Source organism: Sciurus carolinensis, chromosome 3 (assembly GCF_902686445.1).
Source record: "Sciurus carolinensis chromosome 3, mSciCar1.2, whole genome shotgun sequence".
Classification (NCBI taxonomy): Eukaryota; Metazoa; Chordata; class Mammalia; order Rodentia; family Sciuridae; genus Sciurus; species Sciurus carolinensis.
This window is the reverse complement of record NC_062215.1, coordinates 117,273,081-117,291,756: the sequence shown is the minus strand read 5'-3', so window position 1 is coordinate 117,291,756 and position 18,676 is coordinate 117,273,081. Positions and strand designations below refer to the sequence as shown.

At 37.0% G+C, this 18,676-nt stretch overlaps 1 protein-coding gene across 3 annotated transcripts in view; it reads right to left on the bottom strand.

Moving 5' to 3' along the window:
- The window catches only part of Xirp2 (xin actin binding repeat containing 2), a 71,776-nt gene extending 55,444 nt beyond the window's left edge, over window positions 1–16,332 (bottom strand). For 2 of the 3 annotated variants that reach the window (XM_047544782.1, XM_047544783.1), the window contains exon 1: window positions 16,194–16,332. The gene's annotated coding sequence lies outside the window, so the exon portion shown is untranslated. The remainder of the gene's footprint in view (window positions 1–16,193) is intronic. The other variant, XM_047544784.1, reaches the window with a different exon arrangement.
- Window positions 16,333–18,676: the final 2,344 nt, after the last annotated feature.

Sequence of the window (18,676 nt, the reverse complement as noted above, 5' to 3'; positions counted from 1 at the left end):
TCTTGTTGTATAGACTTGTCATCTGTTATCTTCTCACAGGAAGTACTTCTGGTGGTGGTGCAGTAATGAATGAACAGAATTTAATCACAAATTTGATTATCATTAGTGTAAAAATATTGCCAATTTGGACATCCTTGAAAATTTAATCAGACTGCTTTTAAACAGTTTTATTAATTGCTTAGGCTGGAGAATTGGCCAGTTTTAAAAAAATCAATATTTGAATAAAATGATTTAAGTTTCTTTGAAATGGTCAAATAAATTAGAATCATTAAATGCCTGTAGGTGATGCATATTTTTATAGTCTAAGTCTCTTCTTGACCATTTCCCTAGTACAATCAGGCATATCACACTATAATAATTATAGCTCTCAGTTAATGAGTAACTATTATATATTAATAGTTTTACATGCATTATGCCATTAATTCTCATAGCAACCATATCTGGTAGGTGGTTCATTCCCATTTTACTGATGATGAAGTAATGATCAAAAGATAAAATGAAATAGAAAGTGTCTATAAAGCACTAATTAAAATACTATAAATAAAAGGAAGATGGGTACAATAGAGGAAGGTGAACAGGGAGAAGGCAGAGGAGAGGAAAAGGGAAAGTACTGGGGACTGATGTAGAGAAAATTATACTCCATGCTTGTATGATTATGTCAAAATGAATCCCAATATTATGTAAATATAGTTCACTAATAAAAACATAAGAAAAAGTGATAGTCTGCAGGTATTTCTGCATACAAGTTTATTTAGCTCCACAAGTCTCATATATATATATATATTTTCACTAAAATATAACATTTTTATTTATGAGTAAAATTTTAATTAAGGGCATGAATTCTCCTTTCTGCTTCTTAAATATCTGTACATAAATTCTTCCTAGACATTGATTTCAGTGAAATCTAGTGATAAATCAAGTGGAAACCGATTTAGTGAATTTCTACAGCTCTAAGTGGTCCTTTTTTTATTCTTTTAAGATTGAGTTTAGAATTAGAAATCAAAGAAAATTGTTCAGCTCTACTGCTTTGGTCATTATAGAGATCACACTTTAAAAAGGGTAAAGTTATAGATCCAAGTGAACAGAGAAAGAAATGAACTTTATTGCCCGAGATGGAAAATGCAAGGTCAGGGCTACTGCTCTCATTTGCTAGTGATCTCTTCTGCTCAACAGCTTGGGAGGTGGTAAGATGCTTCTGTACAGTTCCCTTGGCGTAAATCTGCCCCTGGTACACACTCTCCTCTTAAGGCTTTAGTCATACATTCAGCAAACTTTCCACTTACTGTTGGATAGTGACAGTGGTCAGAGCCATGGACAATTTAATCACCATTATAATAATTCAGTCATGTTCCACTTTAAAAGAGAAGGAAAAAAAAAAAAAAAAAAGCACCAGAGATCCTCAAGAATTATTGTATCCTAAGAAGTATTGATCTGGCCTTATCTCTAAAACCAGAATTAAAATAAGTTTTTGTGGTTTCAATTCTGACTTCCCACCAAAATCAGTTCCCAGATGACTGCTGCTCTGAGCTAGCCAGTTGGTCTGAAGGCACTGCAAGTGGGACTCTCCACTTGTGGGGTGTCTTTAGGAACTTGGTGGCACACATCTCCCCACTGTCCCCTCAAGCCTCACTTATTTGCATAAGGATGAAAACAGGTTAAATGAATAAAGTCCCATCACACACTAAGGAACTGAAATGTCACATGTGGCTCAACTTTTTTCTCCAGTTTTCCCCACTTACTCCTGGCAGTGAATAGTTCCCTCTGCTATTTCCCCCTAACATTTAAAATTTATTTAAAAATCATTTTATTTTAAAAAATATCTTAAATTTCAGATTTTTGAAAATTATTTTAAAATTAAATAATACAATTTCTAATTAGAAATTGTAAGTAACATAATTTCTAACACTGTTATGCAGATAAAAATTCATGGATCGGGAATCTGAAAATAAAAAAAGTTATGATATTACTCCAAATCTCAGAACTATTAAGCAGAGATAGGACGTGATTCTGATCCATCTGAATCTAGAGCTTTCTCTCCTCTAAAGAGGATATTCCATTTTTCTTCCTGAGACAACTTTCCACCATGATGTCTGAAAGAAGAATAATTTCTAAATGTGATGGTAACAAGGAAGATGGCGTAGTCCTACCTATGTGGTGGTGGTGTTGGGAAAAAGAACAGAAAGGAGAAAAAAAATCCTCAATATATTTGATATTCAAAGAGTTGTTTTAATGGTGATTGGGCACTTGACAATAAACCACCAGTTATTCACTAGCAAGCAATATGAAAGTCCTCTGAAACTCTGAAGCATGAAATTACCTTCTGACACCATACTTTAGGGACAGATCTTCTCTTTTTTCCTCCAAATGGTTCTTCATGTTTTCTCTTCCTTTATGTACTTTAGGTACAAACATAAAACTATCACTCAAAAAAGTCATTCATTTTTTTTTCCTATGGAGCCTCTGAGCAGGGTCTTGGCACAATAAGCCTTTTCCTGAACCTGCTCAGGTGTTGATGACTGGGCACCTCTCCAAATCCCTGCTGCCCTCCTGGATACAAAGAGAAAGAGAAGGAATCTGCATCCCTTGTTTATGATCCTGAGCACTGTTGCTATACTGGTGACCCTTGAGCTGCAAACTTCACGTGATGAAGAAAGAATATACCCCTAAATAAGGAGGTGATACATTGGCTAGTTTAAAACCTCTTTCTATTTAAGGGTTTTTAATATAAATTGATTTATATCATGTTTTTGTAAAGTCTCTAATTCTAGAAATCCCAAAATTTCATATCAGTCTATATTAGTCCACTGTTTGTTGAATTGCTACCCCTTGGTATAACTTATTTTTATACCCTTTGGTTTCTAAAAGTATTGCTTGTCTGCCTGCCTGCCTACCTTCCTTCCTTCCTTCCCCAGTGTTTCATCTGATCCTCAGACATCCAAATCTTCCTTTTTGTATGACATAGTTTCTAAGAGGAATTGCCCTATGTGGAGAATTTCATCTTCTTTCTGTTTCCCAAGCTTGGCTGTGAAGACTTGAGAAACCGGCAGCAAACATGCTCACTCCCTCAGCAGTGGAGACCATCAGCAAGGTCAATCTAAGACTAACAGAATGACTGGGTTTGTGGCTCAGTGGTAGCACTTTTCTGGCATGTGTGAGGCACTGGGTTCAATTGTAGCGCCACATATAAATACATAAAAAATAAAGGTCCATTGACAACTAAAAACAATTTAAAAAAGGAAAGAAAAAGAAGACTAACAGAAGATGTACATGCATCTGAAAGACTGCTTAAAATGTTCATCAGCATGCCTAAAGCCCCCAGGGCTTCCAGAATACACAAAAAGTGATCTCATTATGGAACAGAAACAGGTCATTGGCAGATGGGGATGACCCATGTATATTAGCTTATAGAGCTTTAGCTCTGTCTTTTCCTAGAATGGTCAGCTTGTCTTTCATAAGCTTTGCCAGGTTTCATATGAAGCTAGTTCATGTATACTGAACTGCTTTGTTCACTTTCAAGTATGCTGTTAGTATTTAACAGATCAAAAAATAAGTATTAGTTATGTAATAGAGAGGAAACTTTAATAATTAGCAGCTTTGAAAAATATCTTCCTGGCATGCCCATCTTTAAGTTGTATGAGCGTAGGCAGAGGTAGGAAAGCTAATTATTTACTGATATTACCTTAAATAATTTCTCCTCTGGAAGTATTCTGGAGCAGCCAGAATCTGAATCTATTTTTCAGTTTCCCAGTTCTTTTCTCTTCCGAACTTTCACTTCTCTGTTAGCATCAGAAATTTATTCTGACAAAGGATATTAAAAGAAAGCCGAAGTCCTCTGATTCTCTCACCAACTTAGACATAGAGGCAGCAGCAGCTTTTCTTCTCCTGATCACACTTTTCTTTTGGATAATAAGTGTATTTAAATCAATGCAATTTTGTCATAGAGAAACCTAGTTCCTGAATTTGAAAAAATTCTTTTTAATGATCTTAAGTACATCTTTACTTAAAATGCTTTCTCTACCTAAGTCCACAAACTGTATTTTACTTTGATATTTTCTTTCTTTGAACTTAATAGCTGATAGGCTTAGTCAAAGAAGGGAAACCACATGAATTTCATGTACTTTACCTAACACTCTCTGGAAAAACTAAGCTAATCAGGGAGAAAAGTAAAGATTTTTAAATAATGCACATTACTTGGCAAATAACCTATTCTTTTGGAAGAAAATTCATTCTTTCAAAGTGGTGATAAATTTTGAAAAAACATACACAAAGCCTTGAACACATTCAAACCAATATCATCTTTAATCATTCAATTTCAGGTGGGAAGATGAAACTACTAATGACAAGAAGAAATATTAAGAATCCTTGTGGGATGCTATTTTTCTTACCAAAACTAGGTTTCCTCTCTTGTGTTCTAAAATAAAAGATACTTGACATTTTGTTTAAATGTTCATATGGTCAAGAGTGTCTTCTGATTACTGTCCCCAGTCATTAGAAGAGACACTGGGTAACATTGTATACCTTCCAAATAAGACTTTTACAGTTTAGAACAAGGACTTTTATGTAGTAAACCTATAATAATTTAAATGTATCAAAACTGAACAAATTTGTTCTGGGTGACTCTCCTCTGTCACCATGAACATGACCTAAATACCATTTGCATAAAAATGCAACATGTTATTTCAAAGGAAAGACATGATGTCAGATTCCTAATGATATCTTATACTAGGAACAGTCCAAAGAGTGGAGGTAATTTAATAGTCTTCCCTGCTTATGATATCCATGGATGGACAGTTAGTAAGCATCATTCCTTAATGTACTTAAAGTTATTTATCTTTAAAAATTTGGCATTGGCATTTGTTTCTTTTGCCTCAAATTCAAAACCTAATCCTATAAGTTTATGTTGCTTATTTCACTCTTGTTTATAAAGGGTGAAATGTAAAAATCAGCCTTTAAAGTTAAGCATTTCTTTTTTTTTTTTTTAAAGTAGATATCATTTTTATTTATTTATTTATTTATTTTTTTACATTTACATAGGGTAATGATGTTTATTTTATTTTTCCCCTCCCCCCACCCCTCCCACCCCTCTTTTCCCTCTACACAGTCCTTCTTTCCTTCATTCTTGCCGCTCTCCTTAGCCTAACTCTAAACCTAACCCTAAACCTAATGCTAGCCCCTCCCACCCCCCATTATATGTCCTCATCCGCTTATCAGCGAGATCATTCGTCCTTTAGTTTTTTGAGATTGGCTTATCTCACTTAGCATGATATTCTCCAATTTCGACCATTTGCCTACAAATGCCATAATTTTATCATTCTTCATTGCGGAGTAATATTCCATTGTATAAATATGCCACAGTTTCTTTATCCATTCATTTCTTTATTTGTTTTGATGTTTTTTTTTTTCCTTTAAAGTTTACACATTTAATTATAACTATAGATTGTTGGCCACTTGCCAGTAACTCAGCATCAGTGAGTTTCTACCTCCAGATCAAGGAGTCTTCACAACAATATGAACCATGATTTCAGACAAAATGTCTCTCAGGATCATTCTTTCACCTGATGGCAACACACACATAAGTGGCCAACACACACGTAAGTGGCCAACACACACATAAGTGACCAACACACACATAAGTGGCCAGAAAGGCTCCTCTGGGCCCTTAAGTGAGGGTGGGAGAAGTAAAGTATTTCTAAGAACTACATGCATGCGTTTGCCCTACTAGTGAGAGGTAGAACCTTTCCTGACATTTTTGCAGAACTGGTTATTAAATTTTTATTATTACCTGGAACTAAAATTCCTAAATTGCCAAGAAGCAAATTGATGTTTTAGATTAAAATGGCCAGATTCAAGGGTATTTAACATTTAACAAAATGATGACTTATACACATTGGGTGCCCATTAAACATTTATTGAATGAATTTGTCTTCAAATAATATTACAAAATCCAAAACCCATCTTTTAATGGTTCCTGTTGACATATTTTCTTACCTTCTCTCTTCTAGCTATTTTTAAAGAGTAGAAAACAAGTTTTAAATTCTGCAACAGAATTTATTAAGGAACAGAGAAGTTATGTGAAAGTTGGAATTAAAGCTTCTAGGAGACAGCAAAAATAAATGCCTGACTGTGAACCTGTGAGTCTCCCACAATGAAAACCAGCTCATCACCCAAAATGCTCAGCAGGGCACCACATGAGCAGGTGAAAATTAGAACTGTGTAAAAATGTTTGCTTGGAAAGTGAAACCAGTCAACTTTAGGCTTTCTGCCAAATATAATTTCTGCCAGAAATTCTCCTGTTATTACATAACTACAGAATTCAATTAGAAAAGTTTTATAGGTAAAAAATTTCACATATATTCCTGCCCTAATCACATTTCAGTCCAGAGGAAGTTCAGCAGCCTCCTCAACCCAGTTTTCCAATACACACAGAAAATGCAAGCACTAATACACATACAGAAGCACACACACACACACACACACACTTTTTTCTTTGGAAGACTATGCAGTCAGAAGCAGTGTCCCTCTTGTTTTGTGAGACCTCAGTAGCAGTAGGTTTTCAGGGTTTCCCAGTGCTCTCTTGAGTTGGAAGCCTGCCAAGGAGAGCAGATGTGGTACAAAGCCCTAAATCCAGTTTGCCAACAGTGAAGGGCCCAGGAAAACATCATAAACCTCACCAAGTCTGACACTTGGCTGCCAGAAGACAGGGTATCACAGAGGGAGGAATTCAAAATGCGATGCTTTGCAGCACTGTCTGCACAGATCCTTACAATATCTTTACCCTGAGCATGGAGTTGGTGAGTGGCTGAGACCAGACACAACACACATCTATTGCGACTTGTCTCCTGAATCACACAAATACTGGCACCCAACCATGAATAGTCTCTGGGGCTCCATCCTCAGTGTTTCTTTTCATTTTATAGCACACACTCCATCAGCTCTGTTTCATCCACACTACACTCAGTATATATTTCTGGTAACTTGGTGTTAATCTTATGGTGTGAGAACTTTTAAAATTCAACATGGGTTGTTTTCCTTAATATAGCCTGCAAACACATTTTCATTCTCAAATTTCTCATTTGTCTATTAAAATAGAGAACATCTGGGGTTGACAGGAATAATGAGAATGTTATAATACAGAGTCACTTCAAAGGGAAGAAAATGATTGCTGAGCGCCCAATGTACACATATATGCAAACCTGTGAAACTATCCAACACACATGCACACAGCAGCATAGAATGGAAATAGCACATTATGGGAAAAGACTGAACCGGTGTTCGGTGAGGTGAATTTGGCCCAAAATGTGAGGACAGTGAAGACAGAGGGTCAATGGAAGTGTTGCTGCTAGTGCTGACATTAGGGTCCAGGCTGAGTGGGCACTGGGAATAACACAGCTCTTTTAAGTTCCCAGAACTACTCCTGAAATCTGCAGTAAGAAATTTCCAAGACATGTGGATTGATCTTGACTTCCTCTAGGAGATGGGTGCCTTAGTCTACTGCAGGCTCCAGCAAACCTTGTTCCTTTATTTGGGATCATGTGTTTTACTTTCCTGTTTATGGTTTATCTTCACCCTTGAACCTGATGCACTGTACCTTCTCAATGGCTCATTATCTTTTGCTTTCTGTTCAACTTCTGGACTCTTCTTTGCCTTTTCTACTTTAGATTCTCATGATAAAGTCTGGTCCACCAGTCCCTCTGTCAGAGCCTGCCTCCTAGTGAGAGTCAACTCCATGTTCACTGGGCCACTGAGAGTAGATCCAAGATGGAGGGAGATGAGATAGACAATGGTGGAGGGGATTGTGGGTCCATGCTGAGGGTGTAGAGAGGGCCCTGAGGGCTGGGAGCACTTTCCATTCAAAAGGAAGAATGGAAGACATATCAAGAAAGAAAGCTGAGATAAGAGGGCATACATCAAATCCAAGAACTAGGTCAAATTAGAGACAAGGTCCAAACGTGGCTGTGAGCAGAGACAAGAGACTGGATCATTAGGGCTGAGGTGGTTGAAGAATTCAGCTTCTCGAGGTAACATGATGCAAACAACACCAAGAAGAACTGAAAGTTTACATGCTTAAAGTGCTGAAATAATTTGAATAGAAAGAGGGAACTTAAAAGGCTTTCTACTACTCCAAAGAGGACAGAAATTTAGTCTGAACTGAGGAGTGAATCTATGAAAGGTAAAGATGCCTTTAACAACAGAATAACTTATTAAATCAGAATTGCAATTTTCTTTCTTAAATAGTTTTTCGTGTGTTGCTATTTTGAATGTTCAGCATATAGAGTAACTTTGCATTTTGTATTCTTATCTTGTGCCTGGCAATGTATTAGTAATGATTACCAGGTCACCTTAACCTCATATATTAAATAATATGAGTGATATTAAAAGCAAAATCTTATACAGCACTTACTATGTGCCAGGTACTAAAGTTTAGTCACCTTACAAATACCAATTTATTTCATCCTCAGAACAACCCTATGAGATAAATACTATTAGTATTTCTATTTTCAGATGAGGAAATGAGGCAGAGTTTTTCATTTTCCCAAGGTCAACAAGTAGTAAAGTGTAAGAGCCAGAATTCAGACCTATACAGCTGTTTCCAAAGTCCGTCCCACCCATTAACGTTGACCTGACAGCATCACTGGTTTCCCAGTGGAGTGTATGTGGAGCTCATCTGGAACTTCTTCTGCCTCTGGGAGATGATGTTTTTGTGATTCTGGTAAACTAAGAACCCTTCACATATTTCAAACATGGTTATATTTCTGGGCTCAGGGAAGATATTCCAGAGGTCTTTCATAGAAATGAAATAAAAAAGAAGGAAGTTTTAGAAAGAAAGGGAGGGAGGGAGAAAGGGAAGTAGGGAGGGAAAGAGAGAGGTGGAGGGAGGAGGAAAAATTTATGAAATTTTTCAAATGTCAAGTATTTCTCCAAATGTAAAGATGGCACCAATAATGAAACTTTATACTTCAATCCTGGAACTCCTTTTATAATCTACCCCTAGAAGATTAATCCTATAGGAATCATTTTACTATTAATATTATTAAGATTTAGCTTTACATGTTCTCAATACAGATATTTGCAAAATTTTGTGTCAAGCTTTCTATTTATAATTACATAAAAGAATAAAAGCAGGGTCACTCTGGATGATATTGTAGATACTGGTTGTTATCTGAGGACTACCCATCTTTCTTTGAATATATAAACGAACTTCAAGAATAGGAAATGATATGGACTTTAGTCATACTATGCTTTCCAGGAAAGCAGATGTACATGTACATGGAAGCACACTTAAACATACATATCTGTGTGTATACGTGAGGACAATTGAGCATGACTTAAATAAATGGTAAGAACATAGCATGATGAGTATCTGCACCCAGTTAGACTGAAATGACGAGGTAAGTGAAAGAGGTAAGAATTAAAGCTTGAGTTTTGTATTGCTTCTATTTAGAGGGTACAGAATTGGGAATTATAGAGTAGCTTTGAATTGACAACTGCAATAGGCCAACTGGATCTTTTGAGAAACAAGAGTGTAACTTGGATGCAACAACATGATATATTATCCCTAAAGAAAGTGGGCACAGTAAAATATCATGTTCCTGATTGCCCATCTTTCCGTGTCTAAAAATATAGCCTAGTTAAGAGAACAATGACAGCAGGCCAGGGCCAGAGAATCCAGATACACATTAGCTTGTATGTTTCCTCCATGCACACTGGGCATAAGTGCAAGTCAGTGGTAACTATAGAAAGCTACTTCCTTGCATGTACAACAACAGTTGCTCCTCAGGATGTTGGTCATATAAGCAAACTAAGCAAGCTTGTGCTGATGATTTCTGCTCCTGCAGCCTAACATAAAATCCCTCTCTAAGTGGGGAAGGGTGCAGAGCTGAGAGCAAAGTGGAAAGATTATGTGTCACTTCAGCCCATCACCAGTGGACAAAACTCCTTGAGGGAGAGGAGGCAATATTTGGCGAAGCATCTTGAGGGACAGAGGTACTATCTGATCAGCCTATTGCCACTGAACTCTTCTTGGAGTACTCTCTGATATCTTGTAAGCTTTACCCAGTAAATCATAACTTGCATGCTGTTTCCAGGCACTTTCTTTGGACTTTTTGCAACCTGCAATATTACCTTGTCATAACTGGGCTGTGGATGTGACATATACCTTCCAAATTTCATCTTTCTGAAATTTTACAGACAATATATGGCTGTTGTCCAACTCTGGATGATGAGGGAATGATGAATCTTGAAATTATTTCCACTCCCAATGAGTCAGTGACTGACAGCACACTAGTACAGTTCCATTCCTAAAAATAAATGTTTCTGAGTCCTCCTAGGGCCCAGAGGAGTAGCATACTTCCTACTAAAGAAGTCTAGCCCTAATGAAGTCTTGTTTCCACTCTGGCACCCTAGGATGGTGCAGAGGAAAGAAGGAAGTGACTGATGCCAGTTGCTTTCCTCCATAAGTCTCTTGCCGCGTTCCCTGTGGTCCTGTTGGAGATTGCTGCTGGACTTTTTCCTAGGAGAAAAACAGCTGACTTCTTCCCTATATAGTGACCAGGAAAATGGGGGCAAAATAAGCAAAGGCAATGGATTTTAAATAAATCTTGTTGTTGAAATCAACACCCTTGAATAATGTCAACAAACTTACTTTATTCTGTCCCTTTCCCAGAACATTCCAAATTGATACTATGACCTTAGGTCAACATTCAGAAATTCCAACATACAACACAGATAAATCAATGGGTGATCCTTAACTTTACAAAAAGATTTTTCACTCTTTCTCTGGAGCACTTAATTATTGTAGTTGCTTACAAACTTCTAATTATTTGTCTAAATGACCTAATAGTTAGATAACATAAATCTGAATTCTTATTATGACAGTGCTGACTAAAAATAAAAAAACAACAAAGATATTGATAAATTACCCATGAAATTATAATGCAATTAAATTCTTTAAATGTGAATATACTTATCAAAATTCAATGTTTATAACACAAGTTTAAAAAACCCAAGTGCTTTAATGTGAGGTCTACCTTCAATTTATTGCAATACAATTAAGTTCCTTTTAAATTAAAATATGAAATCATTACTATTGAACATTATTCTATGTTTAGTCCACAATTTATGAAAAATACTGAGCATGTGATTTGAAGTCATTTGCAATGTCAAATGTCAAATTGTGTTTTGTTTTTGAGCACATTTAAAAAGATTGTTTTTTCCTTTCAGTTTTTCTACACTGGTAACTACCCAGTTAACTCATTTAGAAATACACACGCTGGGGCTGGGGTTGCCTAGCATGGGTGAGGCCCTGGGTTTAATCCTCAGTATCACATAAAAACAAATAAATAAATTAAAGGTTAAATTCTTTAAAAATAATTAAATTAAAAAAAAAGAAATACACATGCTGATACATTCAGATTTTGCCATTGGATCTTTGACTAAGAAAGAAATTTCTCAAAATGAGTTATTTTAGCCGTTGCACTTATTTTAAGTCATATATATGCCTAGAGCAATTTGGCAATTATTTTCTTTGGTACAATCAGACATAGCTAAAGTATTTGGTTCTCTAGGCAACAAGGAAATACCCTGTACACAATTAGAAAAACTGGAAGGCAAATACCTACTGGAAAATCTGCCAAAAAGAGCAGTGAAAAATGACAAATGACCAGTGGCCAGACACTGGGGCTGAGGGGCAGATTGAATCTAACAGAAGATAAACACCAATGTGTAGTGAAATTAAAAAACTGATTATTGCCTTTTGAGTTTTAAAAGACTATGTGGATTAGGTTTCTTCTCACGCAGTTTGTTCTGATTTTAAGAGATGCATCAAATGCAAAATAAACAGCAAGAAAAGGCTGCTGTTGGAAAAACAAAGCTTTGTTAAGATACAACTGGACCAGGGTTCCAGGTCCTAGGAATTGGTTGGGTGTTATGGCACAAAGACTCACAGAACAATAGTAACACTGAAATGTCAGCCAAGGGACTTGGTTCCTAGTTCCTATGCTTAAACCCTATATAAGTTACTAGTTGGAGTTCTGGTGCCTGTTTTCTTACTTAAAGGAGGTAAGCCATACAGTCACTGAGGTTCTATGTCTTATCTACATAATAAGTTCCTTTTATCCTTGACAGTATTTTGAGAAGTATAACTACTATAGCAAGAATTTGGATTATCCACTCAGCTGTTCACTGCCAGATTATTTTTGTGCCATCATTTAGGCCCACAAAATCCCAAGAGTCATTAAATATAGACTTATTGTCACTTGATGAATCGCCGCTAAGACAATTGATTGAATTTGCTGATCTTGTTTTGACAAAATAAAATCTTTTGCTTCTTGACTAATTGTCACAGCATGTTCTTTAAAATATTCTTACTGATGGTGTTATACAAATGGAAGAATGTTCCGGTTAATTAAATTTGCAAAGATGAATTCCAATGATTAGGAAAATAAATAGTACCAAAGTTTTAGGCAGGGATTTATAGGCGGTGTTTCAGAGAAGAAAGCCACATTGCAAACAAGTGATATATCAGAAAACAAATATGCGGTCTGTGTCCCCAGTTCCTGGTGCAGACAGCCTGCAGTTTCCTGAGTGACAGTTTTTCTTGTATTAACAGGGTGACTCACGGCAAGTAGGGGTGGTCAGGGGTCAGGGGGTTAGCTTCAGAATGGAGGCTGGTTGCCAGAAAATCCAGTCAAGAGATGAGAGGATTAGAACCTTCAGCTGCACTCCCCACCTCTGAGAAGGGGAGAAGGGCTGCCAGGTGAACTCTTCCATAAAAAGCCTTAAAATGACAGAGTTCAATGAGTTTCTGGGTAGGTGATAATAAGAGAAAAATTCTGAAGTATCCTAAATTAAAAGTGCCAGAAGATGAAAGATGGGATAGAAAAGGAAAGGTTTTCAGTTAACAGCTATGGGTTAAACCAATGGAGGACTTTTCTACATTCCTGAATGCATGTTAAAGTCTTGACTCAAAAACCCAGGCTGCTGACTCCCTAGGTGCCATTCACCCGGCCTGCAGCCCCAACCAATCCAGAACAGACAAGCACTTCTTAGGAGCTGACCTCCTATCCCAAAGTTTTCTCTGCTTCATGTCATTCTACTTTTATCTATAGTCAATTCAGGCTCACTGTAAGCGACTTATGCTTCCTGTTCCCTAAATTTTCATTATAAAATTGTTCTAGATCCAAGGGACATTTTTTCCAGTTGATATTTAGCCTGTGGCTGGTAGTGGAGGAACTTATCCTAGGACCTAATCTTTTTTTCTAGCTAGCATCTGGAGCAACTCAATAGACCCTTTCATTTCAGAGATCCCTGAGTTCCAAGAGTTTTAGTTTAATAGTGAACACATGGCAGAGGCTCAGAAGGGGCACACTGTGAAGGAAGCTCTGCTTCTGCCCTTCCCCCATGCTTTGTCCCATGCATTTCTTCCATTTTGCTTTTGCTGAATTGTACCCTTTATAATGCAGCAATAATGGTAAACAGGGCACCCTGCTGAGTGAGTCCTGTGAGCTACTCTACTGAATTATCAAACTGGAGGAGTGGGTGATAAGAATCCCTGAATCAGTGGTAATCTGGGCTGAGGTGTTGGTGGCCTGGTCCTCCATTTGTGGCTGGTTCCTAAGTTGGAGGCAGATTTGTGTGACAGAGACAATAACCCATGATGTCTTTACTATGTTTGAGAATTAGTGTCAGAACTGAATTGGATGGTGGGACACCTGTTGGTGTTAGAGAATTGAATTGCTTGTTGTCGGCAAAGACACAACCTCTGGTGTCAGAAGTAGTGTCAGGAAACATGCAATACAACAACCTGCGTGGTCTTATAAAGATTGAAGACCTAGGAGGAATAGAGCTGTGCTCTAAAAACATCATTTCTGAATTAGAAAAGGCTGAAGCTAGGACTTTGCAAGGAATGACACTGTGATTTGAATGCACAAGTGTTTGCTTCAGAAATAGGAAAAAACAAATTACAATTTAATTAAATTTCTAAATGTAACTTGAGTACTTTAAAAAGAGGGCATGGGAAGCAAATAAAAAGGACAACTTATTGCCAATTAAGTTCTGTCCCCCCACAGCTTCTATCAAAAATCATTCAATTATATTGTCAGGCACTTATTAAGTGTCTACCCTGCTCTATAAATTATAGAATCTAGACATGACTCCTAATCTTCAGTCGGGAATTACAAGATGATCTCCTTAAATACCTAGAGTTGTGAGTGTGTCTATGAGAGAGAGAGAGCAAGAGAGCGAGAGAGTGAGAGAGAGAGAGAAAGAGAGAGAGTGCCAGGGACAGAGATTGGAAATATCAGTTTACAGAACTGAAGTTGTCGGAAGACTTTGGTTTCAAATTATGCCATCTAAGTAGTGTTTTCCCAGTAGCTCTATAAATTATAGAATCTAGACATGACTCCTAATCTTCAGTCGGGAATTACAAGATGATCTCCTTAAATACCTAGAGTTGTGAGTGTGTCTATGAGAGAGAGAGAGCAAGAGAGCGAGAGAGTGAGAGAGAGAGAGAAAGAGAGAGAGTGCCAGGGACAGAGATTGGAAATATCAGTTTACAGAACTGAAGTTGTCGGAAGACTTTGGTTTCAAATTATGCCATCTAAGTAGTGTTTTCCCAGTAACTGAAAAGAGTACTGATGTCGTTTATTGAATGTGGCAAATGTATAGAGAGAGGTGGAATGCTGGAGTAGACTGACTAGGTAGCAGTTATCTCCATAAATCATCCATGAACTTTGTGGGGTCTTGCCCAAAAGCAGCCCTGAAGAAAGGCTTCCTTTGCAACCCCGGGGCTGGTGTTTGTGCAGAATATGTTCTAAAGTAAAGCTCCTCCATGATCATTGAAGAATGCCTACTGTCATTTTTCAGGTGTCTGAGGAAACCTGTACAGTAAAATTTCCCAACTCTAGATGAAACAGAAGCAGTCAGTCCAAACTCCAGACTACATTGTTCCCATGTTGGTAGCACTTTGTCATTGTGTAGACATCCGAAATGTTGACTTTTAAGAATGGATCTAGTTGTTAGTTTACATGTTGATTAGAAAGAAGGAAAAAATATTCAAAACTAGGCAGAGGAGCAGGAAAATACTCAAGCACAAAATTTGGGACTTTCTAGCTTTCTCCCCGACATGTTTTGCCAGGCACTAGCAATATCATTCTGACTCTAAACAGGTGCTCTTTCATATTAAAATTCATGACTCTGAGTGTAGTTGAGGTAAATATTTTACTTGTCCTTTGGCACCTTGTACATAAAATTTTAAAATAATTCAAACAACCTACAGCTCGTCAGTGACCAAATAGAGCTCTGGTAAAAATAAAATAGCTTTCAGTTCAGCACCAGCTGGCTAAATTTAAACCCAGCATTATGTAATCTTAAAGTGTCCTTGCTGTTAGATGGTGTCTTAGGTGATTCTGTTATAATGTCTCTCCCAAATCACTTCTGTCTCTTAACATCTAAACACTTAAATCAAAACAGAACCAAATTAAGGTGTTCACAGGCGATTGGAGACAGAAAAAATCCATTTGAAATAGTATATAAGGCACGATACCTTTAAAGTACAATCTCAGTCTTCTCTATTTAAGTTTGTAGTTACTATAATTAGGGCTGGCGGATCCAACTGGCAGTGCTTTTCTTAATTCTGCAAAACATGTAAGAACCTGATTCTTTAATCCTTACTCCAGTAAAACTCCCAGAGGAGATAGTCCATGGCTGAAACAAGAACTACAGAATCAAACTAAGACTGGAAAAGAATAATTTTTCTACATTTCTCTAAGCAAACGGCAACAGTTGAAAATATCTCAGACTCTTCCTTTCTCTCACCAAATTCCAAGAAACACAGTTTATATTTCTTAATGTATTCATTCGATCCACACACATAAAAGACAACCTAAGTTTTCCCCATTTTTCTTTTCACTGTAAGTTGTGGTAGAATTCTAACTCATGGCTGTTTATTTAGATGGGTTCATTATTCTTCATTATTAATTAAAAAAATCCTTTTTTTACAAAGATGTTAATATGTGAGATCCTAAATTTCATAATATAAAGCAATGCTAAATATTATCATAAAACAAAATCCAGCTACATATTTTCTTTTGGGTTGATTGCAACTTGACTTATGGTCTTCATTGATCTTTAGGAACCAGCAAGAACTTTGCACAACCTTGGAAGCACACATGTATCAATGACTCTATTACACGTACCTTTTGTGACAGTTGGACTTAACCCCAAGTTCGTGGAAATGTCGTCTTTCTAGTTCTTCGCTGAGTAATTTCCTCCCTTGTTCCAAGTACAGCAAATTTCCCAGTCCCCTGAAGGCAACCAGCAGAGTGGAGGCCAGCTCCACTGAGGGTCTATGAAGCAAGTGGATGGGACGGCTGAATTTATTTTAGCCGGGAGTCTAAAGGATGCAACTTAGCACCTATTTTTAGGAACTGAGCTCTGTATAGGTGGAGCCTGAGTCAAGTACTCTTTTCAGAACTATGTCTCTGAGGGCATGCTGCCTCATAGTGTCCCTGGTAATGTATGCATGGCTCTAACACATGTGCAGTCAATCAAAATCCCTTGCCCAAGCCATGACCACCAGCCAACTCAGAACTTCCCAACGAAGTCTAAAAAATGATCAGCATGGAAGAGGAAATGGAGGGATTAAGACCTTGAATTACTTGCACATTTTAAATAATTGTAATCATTTAAAAGTAAGGAATATGAAAATAAAGCAGGTAGAAAACAGTTCCAACTTATTCTGGTGGAATAGTTAACATGGGTACTTGGGAAGATGAAACATTTCTTTCATTTCACAAAATGTTCTTACATATGTAAAACAGTTTGCTTTCTGAGACTTCACTTATAAAGTGAAACACTAGTAAAGAAAGTACTTTTTTGGTTAAAAAAAGACAAGGAAGAGGGATGAGAGACATTCTAGGGAGAATAAAGAACACACTTAAATCCTGATCCCTGCCTGTTAATATTAGCTTTAAATCCTTCTAGATGAGGAAGAGCAGGCAGGGAAAAGGAGTCACCTCATATGCTCCTGAGAGAATCATATTAAATACCCTTTGCTGCCACCCTCCTTACTCAGCACTCTGCCATCCTGACTCGGAAGAAGGGAGAGGACCTCAGCTAGGATTGCCAGTCAGCTTCATAAGCCAACATGGAACACCTTCTAGGTAGATAAAAAGTAGCCAGCTCCCTCCACCCTCTGCTTCTATGATCTTCCTAATGGGTGTATACCTGCATAAACCCAGATAAAGAGGAAATGGTCCTTCAATATAAGAGAAACACCTAGTTTACATACTCTTTATTTTATACAAAGTACTTACAAGTAAGCTATTTACCATACTGTTTACTAATAAAAACCAGCATAAGCTGGGTGCTTTGGTGCATGCCTGTACTCCAGAGACTTGGGAGGCTGAAGCATGAGGCAAGTGTGAAGCCAGCTTCAGCAATGGAGGGAAACTCTGTCTCAAAATAAAGAAGAGAAAGTACTTGGGATGTGTAGCTCAGTGGTGGAGCACAAGTGGGCTCAATTCCCAGTATTGCAAAAAACAAAACAAAACAAAAAAATCAGTAGATACATTTTTCCATATGTAATTTGGTTTCTATTAAAAAGTAGATCAAAGAGTGATATTCCACCCTCCTGAGCATGAAAAAGTTTCTGAAATAGTCTTCCTGAATTTTCCACAAAGTTTTTCAGTGCCAGGAACTGGTAAGATCGAATAATCTAATGATAAGATGCCAAGTATGGTAGCTTATTAGGCACATGTGACTGTTTAAATTTTAATTGATTAAAATAAAATAAAACATTCAGTCCCTCAGTTTTGGTAACCACATTAGGAGTGTGCATAAGACAGGGCAGATGCAGAGCACCGTTGCTGGGAGTCTGATGGAACAATGCTGACTTAGTACCGGGTGTCAAGGCAGCCTTGGTACCAACTGTCCTCTGTGACCTGTGCAAGTTTCCTATGTTGTTGAAGCTCTGCTCTACTCATCTGTGACTGAATGGGACTAAGTTTACTAACTTTAAATGGTGGTTGTTAAGATTAAATAAGATAGTGGACATAAAATAATTATTAGGTTGTAGTAGCTACTCCAATATAATATTTTCTTAGCAAATTATTATTTTACTTTGTTGCAAATACAAGAAAATGGCACATTATAGATTATGAGGTTCATCTTATAAATAAGGTTCACTTTATTCTTGTATTTGCATATGGTTGCTGGTGACACTTATGGTAGTTTTGCTCTCTCGGAATTTGACTGATGACTCAAAGATCTGAATTCTGGCTTCCTCATATTTTCTACTATTTCAAAATCCCTGATTTCTCTTTTCCTTTTAGTGATTTGTTTTTAACTTGTTTCTTAAATTTCACTCATGATAATCTTTCTTCAAAGTTTGTATTTTGACTTTTCAGGAAGAAAATGTCTTTGATTTAGACATATATACATGAAAAATCATTTTCCCACATTTTCCTCATACATTTTCCAATGTTGATAGTAGTCCAAAAAACCCAATGATTATACACTGATAAAAGTAAAACATAATGTCTACTAAAAAAATACCCTTGGTTGTAACATTATGAAATAATTGATAGTGGAGTAAGAGCAATAAATATCATGTCTATTGTCATGCATACAAATTAATCTAAGGTCAAGAAAAAATTAATTTTAAAGTTATTAGTTATCA